The sequence below is a fragment of the Cupressus sempervirens genome, chromosome 10, assembly GCF_028749045.1.
Source record: "Cupressus sempervirens isolate cs-2001-9-10 chromosome 10, ASM2874904v1, whole genome shotgun sequence".
NCBI classification, from domain to species: domain Eukaryota; kingdom Viridiplantae; phylum Streptophyta; class Pinopsida; order Cupressales; family Cupressaceae; genus Cupressus; species Cupressus sempervirens.
The window spans coordinates 223,687,127-223,703,260 of NC_143127.1; positions in this window are offsets into that span (position 1 = coordinate 223,687,127).

Sequence of the window (16,134 nt, forward strand, 5' to 3'; positions counted from 1 at the left end):
TCTTCTTCTTTTCTTTATGTATAATAGTATGAGTAAGGAATCTTTTTCTCCTCTTAGTAAGGCAAATAGTCCTCATGACGTTTGGATGTGTCTTTGGGAAGCATATGGAGATCCACGAGTCCCTCCATTACCAGAGGACATTCTACCTCCAATCACTCCAGTTGAGACCATACCTCCTAATGATCCTATTGCTTCTATTGATCCAGTTCCATTCTTAGATGCTCTTGATTGAGTGTAGTAGGAAACACCATGTCTTCCTATTTCAGCTTCATGGGATGACTTTCTTCCAGATATTGCAGTGTTGTTTGCAGAGTCTTACATTGAAGATGTGGGAGACATTATTGATGGCATCCATCTTCTCTTTGTTGAAGAGAATTCTTCTTCACTTGTTATGAGGGGACACTCTGACCCTCAACCACTTGATCTTTCTTTTGAGACTGACATGATTTTGGACACTTCTTTTCAGTAGGACTCTTTTACTTCAAAGGAGACATATTAGTCTTTGGAGATTGTATTCCAATTTCCTCAAACATCATATCTTTTGAGGATTCTTCCTGCTAGTTGGGGAGAATTCTCTATTGTACCTATGGCACCACTTCTTTCTACAAGGAGGAACATCATTCAATTTTCATAGTGTAGCTTCTTCAGTCATCAAGGAGCTCCTTTTATGGGTGTGCATTCATCATTGAGGGGAGGCTACATTACTTCTCTTCCCATGTCTTCCTATAAGGATGATACCTTGTCTTTGGAGTTTGATTCACTTTCATACATGGACATGTTACCTTGTTTGCCACCTTCTTTTGGGCATCCACCAGATTGGCTTGTGGCATCTACATTCATCAAGGACTTTTCAACATATGAGCAGACTTCAGAGGTAGCATCCATAGCATACTACATATGGATTCCTTATCCATCTTCCTATCCACAATGGGAAGTATACTTGCACCTATACTTGGTGTATCTTCTTCCTAAAGGGAGAAATGTCATTTGTAGGTATTGGATACTTTTTTGTCTTCATGACATCCTTGTAGGAGATTATTCAATATGGGGGGAAACCACCATGTATTTTTTCTTATGGAGGATATATGCTTGTACATACATGATGTATGTCATACTAGAGGAGTCTTGATTACTCCATCCTTGCATGCATCTTGTATTTCTTCATATCTCTTTTTGGAGGAGGTTTTTCCCATGAGGTTTTCCCTCTATCTCTATTTTCAAAGAGATTGCATTGCATTGCATAGCATTGTATGTAGAGCATTGCATTTGTACATGGGTACCTAACATGGCCTAGTAGTTGGGACCCACATTGCATCTTGCATTTAGCTTGTGAGCTTAAGTGCATTCCCCTAAGTTGCACTTAAGGGGAGGGCGTTAGTGTAAATAATTAATTATTATTACACTTTACTTAAGTTTTCTTAGGATAATTCATTTTTATATTAGTTGTCATGTAGACACGTAGGAATATGCATAAACATATGAGTTGTCTTGTTGACAACACAGGAGTTAGCAACTTATTTGAGCACATGGTGTCTATAACATCTCTTTATGAGATACACTTATGTAAACTTATCCTCTCATCATTGCACAAACTCCTGTGCTCAATGGAGGAGAATCCACTCTTGGTGGACATGTGTTGAGTTGTAATCCTTATCTCTTTGCTAACTCCTAGTCATTCTAGTTTCCTTTATATACAAGGAACTTCTAGTGTGTATTCATCCAATTATCCAATTATCTGATATCCACTATCATTTTGATCATTATTGAGATTCTCATTTGATCATCATTAGTCTCTCTTGTGCTATCTATTGAGCTTCTTGATCTTGGTGTTGAATTATTGCATTAGGCAAATTCTTACATGGTATCAGAGCTATACCAAATTCTTATACCTTTCATTTATATGAAATCCAATGTCAAGTTGACTTGAATACCTTTACAAATAAATAAATAACATCCACTAAGGCAACTTGCATAAACCAAATGATAAATAAAGTTATATAGATGCAGGTCAGCTTGCACTGAAACTGGGTCACTCAGTTACTACTGAGTTCCTTGGTAACTGACCTGATTCGATTTACATTGAACTCCTTTGGTGACCGACCTAACTCAGTTTGCACTAGAATCCCTTCGATTATTGACCTAGCTTGGTTTATACTTGATTGTTGAACTTGTCTTCTTCGCTGAACCTCTACTTGACTAATACTGGATTTTTTTGAGCTTGCTTAAATGTCATGTCCCTTTTCAAATAATTAAAAATAATAATTTTTGTCAAGGCAAGCAGGCCCAAGAAGGTGAAGTTTCGAAAAAAGGGGGTTAATCTTTGGAAACTGTTGGACTAATAAATAAAAATTATTATTAAAATATGTTTCATTAACCTCTCTTGGACGTGAGTTAGGGTTATGCCCTCTTTTAAGGGGTTTGGAGGCATTTTGGGCTAATTCCAGAACTTGATTTTTGCACATTGCTTTGTTGTTCTTCAGAGGCTGCCAAACCTGTGGAGAAGGAGACCCAAGAACGGGAGTTTTTAGGTTTCTAGGAAAGATAAGGATGGGAGTTTGAAGCCATTCCATGTGCATGCTCATACAGAGTTTGCCTTTGTGTTGAACAGTGCAGATTTGTGGGTTTTCGGGTGTGTTTTTTGTAAGAGTTTGGTGTTTCCAGTTGAGTATTTCATATCAGTTTGGGTTGCTGCTGTATTTTAGACTTTTAGATGTTAAAATAGAGCTGTATATATGTATTTGGTCATGATTATACTTATGTGATAGATTATTAGTGTTTTTGTGGTGTTTCCGGGCTATTCTATGTTGTTTTCGAGAGCCCGATGAGCATTATTTTTATCCTCCGTTTGGGAGCTGTTGTGTAAATGTTATACAGATCTGAAATTTTCATTTTGTAGGCTATTATGCTGCTTAAATTTCTATAAAAATGTCCACTTCCATATTTACTAATAATATGTGAAGCTGTGAAGTTTTTGGCACTATTTTCGGCATACCCAATTTGGGGTTTATTGAGAAATTGGTGGATCTTTGAAAGATTGGTTGTTTGATCTTGAAGATCTGATTAGAGGCTTAAAATATCATATAAAATCAGAAAAGGGACATTTCATTAAAACTAGTAGTGCTCAGATGGAATGTAACATTTGTGTGACATCAATGACAATATATAATTGAGTAATTGTTATCAATAGTACTATGGTGTAGGATGTTTTATTATTTCTTCGACTCGTCTTGTTTAAATTGTAGAAGGATCAAACAAGGTGGCAAGAGTGACTCCTCTTGCCACTATGGGCAAGGAATTACTCCTTGCACATTGGCCTCATTAGGAGGGAAAGTTCTCGCATTGAATAGTGATTCTTGTTCAAGCAAAAAGTGGATAAATGAAGTTTGTACTTAGCAATATCATATTGGGGTGATCATTCTTTCATTTTTAGACATTATTATAGTACCATTAGGTAACATTGGGAGGAAAATCTATTTTATTGCATTCAGTAGTTTTATTGTTTATGAAATCTTTGCAAGGTGTCGACTAGTTTTCCAAGGATGAATCTTATTTTTTTGATATTGTTGTAGTAAAAACTGTGTAGCCATCACACTAATTTTTTAACAAGGAACTCATGCTTTTTCTTAATCCCTTGTATTGATAGTTAATACACTATCTTTGTCTACAAGAATGTTGATCACTTGATCCAATGAATTTTTTAAGCTAGTGTTTCTAGATTTTGATTATGTAAGAATTTTTTACACAATTCTTACATAATCATAATCTCCAAGCACTAGTTTCATATTTGTATGGATTGTGAAAATTTGCAAACTCTTATAAATTAATTTATCTTTGTCGCTTTTATCAATGTGGAAGATTTTGAAACTTGAATTATCATTTCATAAGCCATATCAATGAGGATTGATTGATCTAGGTTTATTATCATACTAATTATAGGAATGTGGATCAATTTGACCCTCAAATGTCATTTTGTTTGCCACATCAATGTGGATTATTTGATCTATTTTTATATACTTATTTACATTTTGTCAATGGTGAGAAGATTCCAATGAACTTTTATATTTATTTTTGTTAATCATAAAGTTCAGTGCATACAATGTGTGGAATTTATTACTCTATTATAAAGCATATCAATGGGTAAAAATACAAAATTGTGTCACACTTGTATAAAGGAAGTGTTCAATGTTGATTTAAGTTTTTAAAATGAATTACTAAAAAGTAACATATACTTTGAAAAAATTAAAATGGCGTAAATTACTTTAAAAATATTTTATTCTATGTTTGCAATTTAAAAAAATTAAAAAACTAAATTGAATTTAACTCTTTATTAAATAAAAACTAAAATTAAATTATTGATAAAATGTTGAAATTGGAGTTGCATACTCCCACCACCTTTTATTTAATAATTTTTTTCTTTTTTTATTCATCATTTTTGTTTATAGATAAGCTCAATACCTAAATATATTATTTCGCTATTTTTGTAAATGTATATTTAAATAAATAGTTGAAAATTTTCATGTGCTAAAATATCTCTTACCGTTTGTCTTAACTATTCATCCAAAATAGAAATAAATTATATCATCTTGACATAAGTTATTATTTCCTCTACTGCATTATAATTTTTCAAATTTTAAATAAATTTGACTATTTTTTCTTTACAACATAATCAACTTTATATTTATGTTTTGATAATTCCATTCAATAAAAATAAAATATAACTACAAAAATAAATTAAAATAGTCAATGACATATTTTTATAAAATTTGACTTATGGATCTCCAAAAAAAAAAAAGTATTTATGGTAAAATGATATTCTCTAAATAACTTAACTTTTTTAGTAATTAGATCCAAATTATTATAAAACATGCAATTAATACACATTTTCAATTGAAAAAGTTAATACAAATAGCTAACTTAGCTAGAATGAATTTGACTAATCATTATGTGTGATTAAAATAATTTTTTTGTTCTAGAAATTCTCCAATTCAATTAAATTGATAAGTTTTTTGTAAGTGAAACATAGCTTTGTACTTTTACCCCAAGATAGCACTCATGAAAAAAGTATTATAGAACCTTTTTTTAGATACTCTTAGGTAGGAAATACTCAATGTTTCTTATACAATAAATAAATACCAATCTAAAAGTTTCAAAAAAAAAGTAAAAATGACGGAGTACGCGAAAAAATTAATCCATTTGCGAAGAGCAGAACTAAGCAAAATCCCTAAATCTCATTTCTAGGTGAATATTTTTGGACACAGATTTTGCCCTAAATAGACACTAAAACCAAGATTGAAGAGAGAAAAGATAGTAAGCAATGTCAAAATGCAAAACAGATATGACACTCTAGCTCTAGAACCAATGGCACGAAAATATAATATTCCTTCAACAAAAACTAGCAGTTTCGAAGCCCTAGTTTGGCTTCATAAAATTCGTAACGCAATCATTGCCATCAAGCTACCTAATGATGAAACACGGAACAAAGGCAAATGGCAGAAGGTAACAAGCTGAAGTAGTAAGAAATTTGGGTCTGTCAGACATACTTCTACTCCAAGTATCAATAAAAAAAGTGGAAGATGAGCGCCTAAAGATCTAAGAAGTTTTCTTCAAACAGACCAAGTACACAAAATCTAGAGAAACCCTGGCAAAAAAGGACAATGCAGATGGTCTTTGAAATTCTTCTTTGCCCTCACAAACCATCTTTCGACCTACAAAGGTATTAGATGCAAATAGTACTGAACTAGGAAGTAAGCAACCAAACCCCCCTCTACTCATAAACCAAATAGATAGGTTGATTAAAAAAATAGCAGATGTCCCCAAAGCCACTGTATGCATTCACCCACATAAGCAGAAACAACTTATCCTGAACAAGCAAAATGAAACTAGGAACCCTCACCCCAAAGAAATTAACCAAGCTAAATGAAGAGATGCGATTAGTATTAGCAATGAAAACAGTGAAGCAAAATGGAAGGAATGCTTTGATCTAGGAGCATATGGGATTTGGAATGGCCCGGAAAGATACAAAGCTAAATTGGTAAGGAATTTAGTGAAGATTTGTGATGCAAAGCTAAGTAACATCACCTCTTTTAATAAACATTTGTTGTATATGCAATGTCAAAATCATAGAATCAAGAATGAATTGTTAGAAATATCTAATTGTTATTATAAAGATCACCCAATCAAACTCATAGCATGGAAACCTAATTATAATGCTAACAACAATCAGAAATTACAAATACCAAAATGGATGGAATTTGCAAATTTTCCTCCAGAATTAAATGAGATAAACATAATAAGAAAAATAGGGAAATCCCTAGGAAATCTCATAGGATTTGAAGCAAACCATAATAATTCAAGTAAGATCATATTCTTAGTTACTACAGAAGCATAACAAACTAAACTTAAAATCAAAAAAAAATCATAACAAATAGATCAATTTACAAATTAACCTTCACTCACTATGAAGGAGAAATTAACGAAATAATTGGAGCAAACTTCAGAAAGGAAAACACAAAAAACAATCTGAAAGAATCCCTAAGAAATATCAAAAAATGGGAGAAGAAGGTAGATGACAGCAAGGAAAAAAGAAATACAAATGATAGAGAGAGTCCAAATATTTGAGCAAGGAGGGAAAACGAGTTTGAGAAAGAATAGTAGAGGATAAATATAAGGAAAATAGAGGATCCACAAAGAAAGATGAAGAAAAGCATGGAAAACTAGTTCACACTAGCAAAATACAAAATATGTGAAGATTGCAGACAAGAAAAGGAAAGTCTAGAAGAAATAGAACTCAATATGAAAAAAATGAACATGCTCACTCATGAGATCTTATTCTTACAAAATGATCTGGAAGATCAATTTATCATAGCATAATTTAACCACACAGAGCACAAAGGAAAGACAGTTAAGGGATTAGCATCAGAAAAGAGCACAAAAAAAGAAAATGAAATAGCAATAAAAAAATCAGAAGAAGAGAAACACGGAACAAGGAAAGCAAGATGGAGAGAGAAATAGCTAAGAGTAATATTGGGGAACCAGAGAAATATATGACTAAAGAAAAGAGCTTAGAAGACATGGATGAGGTAAAACAAAAAATCAAATATAGAGCCCAATTATACTGGCAACAAATTCAACTCAATGGAGCAACGTGACTATCTGGAAAAAACAAAAGTAAAAGAGCTGCAAATTCTGGCAAACATCGATCAATGGAAAGGATATATTTGACTTGGATAAGGAAGAAGAAACCAGAATGGAGAAAATGATTTCTATAGAACCTCTGGTACAGTGGAGATAGAAATAGTCCTTAAAGAAGTAGAATTGATGCAAGGGCATCCAGAGGTATAAGGGCAATCCTGTGTCAACCAAAAAAATGTACTTAGACTTAGTTTTTGTTTCATGTGTTTTCATTTCTAGATACCCATTTGGGTCAAATAAAGGTTCCAACTCTCACAGTTCCACTATCAGTGTTCTAGGATAGAGTATTTGAACACCTTGGGATACGTGTAAATGTCAAAAAAATAGGAGTATGTAATTGAGCCATCATTTTGGTGAACAAGACGGTGTAAATTGGCCAGATGAATGTAATTATAATTTAGAGCATTCCAAAAAAAGAATCAGGTCAAAAGGCCCCACGGTTTGAAAGTTATCGCGGTTTTTCGATTTCTGGAGACATCCTAAGAATGCTTCAAAGTTAGGTTAGGGGCATTAAATAACCTTGAAAAGGGCCAAAAAAATGGGGGATGAACGAAGCTGGTCCATAGGGCTATAGAGCGCTTTGAGAGCTTTCTGGAAATGTAAACAGTTCGTCAATCGGAGCTACGGTTCAAAAGTTATGCCTCCCGAAAGTTTGGTTACCGTTTCTGGATTCTTCTAATTTTGCACCAACTTCTAATGCAACTTCTAGAGCCTTCTATTTGGTCGGTGGATGCCTACTAGAACTTTCTAGAATGTATTCCTAATCCTTAAACCTCCGGGGTCTATTTAAGAACATTTCTGGCATTGTAAAAGGTAGTTCGGAGTGGAGTTTGAGAGGAGGTACTAAAAGGAGAAATTATCTCTAGACTTATACTGTTGTAAGCCCTTAGGGCATGTTTTGAAGTCTATTTTCTCTGTACTAAATGTATTAGCATATTTACACAGTGAATAAAATTTTCCCTTTCTTGTTGTGTCCATTCTGTGCTTGGGTTGTGTCCCCATCAAGAATAGAATAACAGCCAACCAAGCACTCAAAAAGAAGATCAAGAAAATCAGCAAGGGAGCAACACAAATTGGGAAGAATTTGGAATGCTGGAGGAAAAAAAATCCTTAGGGATGAAGGAGAAGAAAACTTAGGAAATGGGGAGGAAGGTAAGAATGTAGAAGAAGAAGATAATACAATAAGAAATCTAATGATTAGAGAGCTTTTAACAGGGGAAGAACATAAGGAAGAAGCACCTGAAGACCTAGTCAAGGTCAGAGATCAGACAAATCCGGAGAACCTGGGAATATTCATGAATCAAGAAGGTCTGAAAACACCAAATTGTGGAAAACTAAAACTAAAAAGAGGACAAAAATCACTAAAATAACTAAGGGAGGCAACAGGGCAAGATAAGGAACAAACCAATGAGAATAACAACATGGAATGCTAGGGGCCTAAACGCCCCTAGCAAAAAATGCTTGCTAAAGTGTATCCTTACATTATTTGAATCAAAAATAATAATAATCCAAGAAACTAAATTAAAAGAAGAAGAAGGAACCAAGTTAGGACTATGGAAAACAGAATTTAAAGAATCAAATGGAGCCTCAAGTGGACTAGAAATATTATGGAATCCTTGCAAGATTGAACTAAGCATAATAGCTTCAAACTCAAATTGGATGAGATGCAGAGTTTCAAGTCTTAGAAATAACCTGCAGATCATAGTGATATTTTTTTATGGGCCTACTCAAACAGCAGATAAATTAGCAGTTTGGAATGAGATTAGCACCTTTATAGAAGGTCATTAGAATGATAACTTTATCATTGGAGGAGATTTCAATGCAACATTAAAAAGAGAAGAAAAATATGGGGGCATACAAGCAACTTCAAGAGCGACAGTAGACTTCAGAGAATCGGCGAGAAAAAATTCATTAATAGACATTCCAATGAAAAATGGAATATATACATGGAATAGTAGAAGGAAAGACTTCAGCTATATAGCAAAAAGGTTGGACAGATTCTTCTTCAAAGGAGATCTAAGCAGCATAGACAGGAAGATCAAAGCAAAGATACTACCATTAGCAGGTTCAGATCACTTTCCAGTAAAAATAAATGTTAAAGAAGCATCTAAACCAATTAGAAATCCGTTTAAATGTGAAAAAATGTGGGTCCTAGATAGAAGTTTCATGGATAACATAAAAAACCTGTGGCAAGAAGGACAAGTCCAAGGATCAAAAATGTTTTGCTTTGTGTCTAAACTAAATGTGGTCAAAGAAAAAATTCTAAAATGGAACAAATCACAATTCAATAACATATTTAAAGAAAAACCTAATATAAAAGAAAAGTTAGAAAAAATAAATAAAGAAGTTATTAAAAATAGAATGAATAATGAAAAATACACTTAAGAACAAGAACTCCTATCCAAACAAGAAGATATTCTAACTAAAGAAGTATTTTGGAAACAAAAATCTAGGAAGAAATGGGTGGTATAAGGAGATCAAAATACTAAATACTTTCATACAAGTACCATACAACATAGAGAAATTAATAAAGTAACAAAAATTAAAAATAAAGAGGGAAATTTAGAAGATAATCCGGCTAAAATCACAAAGATGTTTGTAGATTACTTTAAAGATATTCTAAACAATTATGAATCCTCTAATCGAATAGCACAAGAGGAGATGTTGAAAGCAATCCCTGAGATTATTACAGAAGAAGATAATAAATCTCTCAATAAACCTTTCTCTCTACGTGAAATTAAAACAACATTTTTTAACATTAATCCAGATAAATCACCAGGACCAGATGGGTTCCAAGCATTCTTTTTCCAAAAATGTTGGGAAATCATAGGGGAAGATCTATGGAAAGTAATTGAAGCAAAACCAAATGGAGGGACATTATTAACAGAAATTAATCACACATTCCTAACATTAATCCCAAAAAAGAGTAAGGCTGAAGAAGTAGAAGACTTTAGACCAATAGCTCTTTGCAACATGATTTATAAAATTTAACCTAAAGCTTTAGCAAACCGACTAAAAGAATTTCTTCCTAGACTCATATCAGAATAGCAAATAGGGTTTGTTCCTAGGTGATCCATTCTAGATGGCATCTCAATTATTCAAGAAACAATTCACTCGGCTTCAAAGAATAAGGAGGCATGCATGTTGTTAAAACTAGACATACAAAAAGCATATGATAAGGTGGACTAGAGATTCCTTTGCAAAACCCTCAAAGCATTTGGATTCTCAAAAACATGGATTAACTTCATTTATCAATGTATATCTACCCCGGAAATATCACTCATAATAAATGGAACCTCAAAAGGTTTCTTTAGTATTTCAAGGGGGACCCGTCAAGGTGACCCCATTTCACCCTTCCTCTTCATCATTATGGTTGAAACCTTTGGGAGAACAATAAAAATAGCTCAAACTGAAAGAAAAATTAAGAGAATCAAGGTAACCGAGAATGTTGCAAATACTACACATCAACAATTTGCAGATGACACAATACTAATTGGATCAAGCTCTAAAAAAGAAGTAGATAACTTTAATAAAATCTTAAACAACTACACAAAAGCATCAGGGCAAAAAATCAATGCAGAAAAATCAGAAATTTTCTTCCTTAATACACCATCAGAAAGAGAAGACTATAACTACAATGAACTAGGATATAAGAAAGGAACCTTCCCGTGCAAGTATTTAGGAATATATCTAGAAAAAGGAGCTAAAAGGAATCAAGGTTGGGAGCAAATACTGGAAAGAATAGATAATCACATGAAACCATGGAAAGGAAAATGGTTAACCAAAGTTGGGAGATCAACGAAAATTAAAGTGGTACTATCAACAATACCTACTTAACCATCATGTCTTCAACTACCCAAGAATATCAATAAAAAGATAGAAACAAAACTGAGAGATTTATTTTGGAAAGGCACCGAAGATAAAAAGCAGGTAGCTCTAGTACAATGGGAAAAAATTTGCAAACCTAAAGAAGCAAGGGGACTAAGAATTAAAAATCTAGATTGACAGAATGAAGCATTGGGAGAAAAACAAGTATGACAAATGTACCAAGAAAGAGACAACAAATGGGCAAGAATAATGTATAATAAATATCTAAACGTAGCAAATAGCACATCATTATTGAGAACTAGGAATCCTCCCAAAGGATCAGTAGCATGGAATTTCATGTTAAAGTATCACTCTCTGATTTCTAAATTCATAACTTGGGATATAGGTAGAGGTGACAAAGCCATATTCTAGGAAGATTCATGGAATGGGCACCCCCCCTTGATCTATCAAACATCTCTGTCAATGCTAAAATTTTACTTAGTTCAACATGGGGAACCAAGGTTGTAGATTATATCCTATATGACCCCTCTAATAAGGAAGCACCACGAAGATGGAAGTCCCTAGACAATATGGGATTAACACTTGCAAACTAGAGGAAATTAGTATCTATTCTTTGAAAGCACTCAATCAACTACTAAAATAGGGAAGATAAGCTCATTTGGGCAGCTTCCAAAGACGAAGTATATAAGGTGAAGGACGGCTATAACCTAATAATCAACTCATGAAGATGGGAAGCAATAAATATGCCATTAAACCTCTGCTGAAACCCAACAGGGCTACCAAAAGAAGGTATTTTCTTATGGGCAGCTTCTCAAAATCGTATTCTAATTGCAAATAGATTCAGGAAAATGGGTTTTGAAGGCCCATCTAGATGCACCCTATGCAAAGAAGACTCGGAAGCTGCAGAACATCTCTTTTATCAATGTAAATATGCTAAGGAGTGTTGGGAGTGGATTAAGCTAAAACTGAATTGGATTGCCCCACTTCCGGGAATGTGGCAAGACCACCTGACAAGGTGGTCTAAAGGGACCAATCGCAAAGTATACGGAAAACTCTGAAATATCACCCCATCAATCCTAGTATGGGAGATATGGAAGGAAAGAAATAGGTTGATCTTCAATAATGAGAAACTCAAACATGCATCTCTATTTAACAAAATTGAAGCTAGCATTATAGAAATTATAAACGGCAACCATAGAAAAACGACAACAGAAGAAGGTTCTTTTTCAGAATGGAATGTAGAAATGAAAAAGAATTGGCAACATCTAATTAATCCACCTCTCATATATTAAAAAAATAAAAATAACACAACCAAAAGAGAATGCAGATGGGAACCCCCACCTAAAGGATGTAAGGAACTTAATTTTGATGGAGCCTCAAGAGGAAACTCGAAGGTAGCAGGAATTGGATGCATAATCAAGGATGAAAATAGAATTTGGATCATGAAATTAACTAAACCAATGGGCATAATTTCGAACAATATTGTGGAATTCGAAGTAATAAATGAATGACTAAAACAGAGTATTAAATTAAAAATCAAGAAGATTATTATAGAAGGAAACTTAGATCATACTAAATGCACTTAGGAAAAAGAAAACTCCCACTTGGATTTTGAGTTCAAAATTAGAAAAAACTATCAATCTTTTGGACAAATTTGAAGAAGACTTAAACAAATATACAACGAAGGGAATATAGAAGCAGACCTATTGGCTAACAAAGGATCGGACGGGGAGAATATTCATCTAGTTGATAATAATCAATTTTTTTCAAGTAATCATGAAACTTTGGCCTTTTGAAAGCTTTCGCCTTTCAAACTACGATACATGATTAATTCATATTATGCATACTTAAGTATCATACAGCACTCATCACTCTAAAAACTCATGATAGTTACAAATTGTATTATAATCATTACCTTGATCTTTCCCAGAATGTTATAAGATTTTGTCATCGCTTTTTTTTCTTTCTAGATCTTTCTTGACATCCTAGTTAGTTCTTATAAATTGGCATTGTGTCTTTGTATCTTTGTGTTCTTTCTGAGATTTCTAGCTTTTTGGTCTAGGTAGGTTTCAGTATGGATACTAACATTAGCTTGTGTCATGCTATTGAGGTCCGCACTATGGCTTTTTGAGGTAACGTGAATCCTGAGAGATGGACCTGACTGCTCAACCTCGTAGATGACATGAGTAGGGTTGCCATTAACCAAGTGTTAGGGGTAGGTGTCTTCAACTATGATTTTCCCTAGAGAACACAACGACATAGTAGGAGCATGGATTGGGTGTCTAGCCAAAGCCAAAGTGGGGAAATGGGATATTATCTGGCTCTGCTACAATGTCTTTGACCCTGTTTGGCTAGTAGGGTTAGAACAAGTGGTATTCAGTATCGATGAAAAACTCAAGATTCCTCTACCGAAAGCTTACATGTCTTACACTCCGAGGAGTTTTGAGTTAGCAATTGTGCCTAGACACCCTACGTTGGTCATCTGGGATAATATCCTCTTTTTCCAAGAACGGTCGCAGATGGTAGCCAACATACATTTCCTCCTCCGATGAAGAGGTATCGTGGAGGATCCTTCCAAGGATTGGCTTCTGCATTACCTTCATTCCTTCAATGCTTACATTCATCAGGGAGTGGATTTCATAGATATTGAAGCTGTGGAGTTCTATCTCCTGAATTTAGACAAATCAAGCAGAGCTAGAAACACACTTGAATTTCCTCCAGGTTCCAGGGCTAAAGACCTAAAGGAAGCGGTTGAAATCATCATGGTATTCTAGAAGGAGGAGCCTAGATTGGGTTCTTGGCCTGTCAGAGTTGGTTTTTTGGATTTTTGGAGCTTCTTGTTGCCATTATGCCTCTTAGTTTTTTTGTTTGGTCTTTTGGTAGGGTTGCTTATTTAGTATATGTCTCTCTTGGCTCCCCGATTAGGGTCAAGGTCTTCTATGTCATGTAATTTTGCGAATTATAGGCTCTCTGCTTTCGATCTTGTGTTATTTTCTCTGTATATTGTTGTTAAAAGGTTGCTTTTAGGCTATCCTGGGTCCTATCTTTATCCCTTGGTTCCGTTGTATCCCTATTATAATTTAATCTGTCATTAGATATTATTTCAACTAAGAGGAACAAAAGAATCTTAAGGGCATCTAGCTAGGTATCAAGGGTTATAATCATTGAAATTTTCTTACTAACAACACTAATATTACTTTCAAGATGCTTTTCTGATCAGCAGGTAAGCCAGGAATTACTGATTTATCCAATAAGACAAAAGAGTATGTTGCAAGGTTACAAAGATCAAGATGATTTTGTTATCCCTATCCCTGATAATGAATAGCAAACCAGGATCATGATATTGTAGTGTAACTTTAAAGGAAATCAAGCATTGATAATATATCCTAAAACTAAAATTGAAAGTTAGTAGCTAGGGTATGTCCCTAATAAAGGACTACAGTCTCAGGCAAGACTAGAGGTTTTTTTCTTCGTTCTTCCCTACTAGTGCCTGTTTGAACAGAGATACTTTGATGTATTTTTTATTAAGTTAATATAATCAAAAGGCTTCATCCATTTACCAATCAAAAAAAAAATACCAATCTAAGGAATAGGTCACCCGTTTCAAAGAAGCATTATTGCAATAAAGATGCAATTGTTTTTCCATGACTTTTGTTTGTGCATGAAAATGTGTGGAATAGGAAATCGTTTGTCCTATGAGGTATTTTATAATCTTTTGTGGGAAAAAATTGCCAAGGAAACTTGTCATGCATATTGACCTTTAGACTTAGACTATTTCTAGAAAATTGGGTTTGCATAACACCTTGGGACAATAGTTCTACCAATTGAATATTGTACACTTCAATTTTAGAGGAGTTGGTTAATCATTGGATAGAAAATGTGAAATCGTTAAGGTTTCAAAATAATCATGATTTCTTATGTACAGTGAGGCTATCAAGGTGCGGATAACTAATTAACAGGTTGTGACTAACGAGTCTTGTGGTGACATTGATTCCGTAAGGATTTGTACTTGAACTTCAAAAACCCTAGCCAATGCGGTACTATACTATGAGTAGTTTCAGTCAATCACTTGAACCAGTAGTGCAATGTATAGCTATGGAGGTCACTTGGTAGACATATATGTCTATAACTGTGGGTTCTACACTAAGTCTCAAATGGCAAGAAAATGGAAAATGTAATTGCATGTTCCTAAGAAGCCTTGCCCCACTTTAGAAAGTTGTAAAACAGTCATACCATGATTATAAGGTCATAGGTTGGGTGGTAAAAACCCCTAATTATTATTTTTGCCCTTGAAGTCAGAAGCTAAAGAAAGTTCAGCAGAATTGAGACAGCAAGTACAAGTTTTTTTAAATATACCTTGGTCTTCATAGTTAATTCTGGTATTTCATTTTACAATGAAATAATGTTTAAATACTTTCTTTTGGAAGTAAAAAGATTCATTTATTATTTACAATGAATTTAGCTAAGCTCTGCTTCAAGCGAATTTAGCTAGTAACTTCTTTTAAGATGCTTAATGGAATTCCTTTTCATGTTCATAGAAAAATGATGAGAGTCATTTCAGTTGTCTTATTATAGCATATTATTTCCCTCACAATGAAAAAAATTTAAATTCTTACTTTATTAGGATAGTTTAGATGGTTGTTACAATTTTGTGCGCGCCTTGTGCAACAAATAGCCTCCATATCCATACTAATGATTGACTATTTTTTATCACACCCATATAAGGGTTAAACTACAGCTAAATATTATCCATACTAATGATTGACTATTTTTCCACACCCATATAAAAGTGTTATACTACAGCTAGATATATTTGACAAGAACGTGTGGAATGATAGAGAAAGAAAGAGGGAAAAAAGTAGATAAAAAACTAACCATAAAAGCCAAAATATTATTGGACGAACAAATTAGTAAAACATGAAGACCTACGTTGAAAATTTGGTTTACTGTAATATCCAATTAAATTTTCAATGCCTAGACATTTAAAGAGCTTTAGTTGTCAGCAATACTAAAGAAGCCCGTGATAGAAACACACTATATTAATCCAAGCCAGCTAGAGGCTTTTTGCACTAAATATTGTGCACTAAGCCAGCTAAGAAGTCTTATTGCACTAAT